The sequence below is a fragment of the Zalophus californianus genome, chromosome 3, assembly GCF_009762305.2.
Source record: "Zalophus californianus isolate mZalCal1 chromosome 3, mZalCal1.pri.v2, whole genome shotgun sequence".
Lineage (NCBI taxonomy): Eukaryota > Metazoa > Chordata > Mammalia > Carnivora > Otariidae > Zalophus > Zalophus californianus.
Window position 1 is genome coordinate 186894065 of NC_045597.1, and position 1440 is coordinate 186895504.

At 53.6% G+C, this 1440-nt stretch overlaps 1 non-coding gene across 1 annotated transcript; it reads left to right on the forward strand.

Moving 5' to 3' along the window:
* The first annotated feature begins 546 nt into the window (after window positions 1-546).
* Window positions 547-680, forward strand: LOC113921183. The gene has a single exon (XR_003519579.1). It is a non-coding gene; the product is annotated as a small nucleolar RNA SNORA70 (small nucleolar RNA).
* The last annotated feature ends 760 nt before the right edge of the window (window positions 681-1440 follow it).

The window sequence follows — 1440 nt, forward strand, 5'->3', positions numbered from 1 at the left end:
GTGTGGTTGGGGTCTCGGAGGAGGGGACCAGAGAAACAAGAAAATGAGGGCAGAACAAGGGGTGAGAGAAAGAGGAGCTGGTGCAGGAGACCCTCTCCTGGGAGGGGGACAGGTGACACGCACTCTGGAGGGGGCAGAGCACGGCACGGGACCATCACCACTGTCCGAGCTGGGGGACATGGGCAAGAGCCTGGCTGCTGAGGCACCTTCCAGAGAGCTATAGCCCCCGAGGTGTGGGCCGGGGGTCAGTCTGGCCCCAGGAAAGGCTGTGAAGGCGCTGGGGCCGGGGGCGGGGAGGGGGGGGGGAGGGGGCGGGGCATGCCCTGGAGAGGGAGAGGGGACAGGGCATGAGCTCTCAGAGGGGAGGCCGGAGAGAAGGCCGCGGAGCAGTGATCTTGGGGGTTGCTGGGGAGCAGGGGTTCCAACGGGCACTCCTCTGCCCCTGGGCCCGAGGCAGTCGTGTCCCCGAGCCAGCTTGTTCCCGCTCGTAAGAGCCTATCGCTAAATTTTCATGAGTTCTGTGAGCGCTGTTAAACATAACCATCTCTGCAGCCAATTAAGCCGACTGTGCTCTTTGTCCATGGGGGTCCAGTGTGCCATGGCTGCAAACAGTAGCCTCCTTGGGAGTGTATGCAGCCTGTTGATTGTATGGGTTGCCCTAAGGGACCTTGGAGACAGCACTTTCCAGTGGATATTGAGGTCTGACCTCATGCTATCTCCAATCTAGGCTGCAGACAGGTATGCGGGGTGCCTTTGGAAAGCCCCAGGGCACAGTAGCCAGGGTCCACATTGGCCAAGTCATCATGTCCATCCGTACCAAGCTGCAGAACAAGGAGCATGTGATTGAGGCCCTACACAGGGCCAAGTTCAAGTTCCCTGGCTGCCAGAAGATCCACATCTCCAAGAAGTGGGGCTTTACTAAGTTTAATGCAGATGAATTTGAAGACATGTGGCTGAAAAGTGGCTTATCCCAGATGGCTGTGGGGTCAAATACATCCCTAATCATGGCCCCTTGGACAAGTGGAGGGCTCTGCACTCATGAGAACCTCAGCACTGCCCCCTCCATATTCATGCCCACCAATAAAACCTACTTCCTGTCAAAAAAAAAAAAAACATAACCATCAACAAAACTGAAATTATATAAACTTACAATTAAATAAATTCTATTTTTAAAAGGTAATAAAGGAGTGCCGGGGTGGCTCAGTCGGTTAAGCATCTGCCTTCGGCTCAGGTCATGATCCCAGGGTCCTGGGATCGAGTTCCACATCAGGCTCCCTGCTCAGCAGGAAGCCTGCTTCTCCCTCTCCCATTCTCCCTGCTTGTGTTCCTGCTCTCGCTGTGTCTCTGTCAAATAAATAAATAAAATCTTTAAAAAATAAAAATAAAAAAGGTAATAAATACTCAAAACTCATCCCTTCCAAATTACTCTCTCTGTCCCGG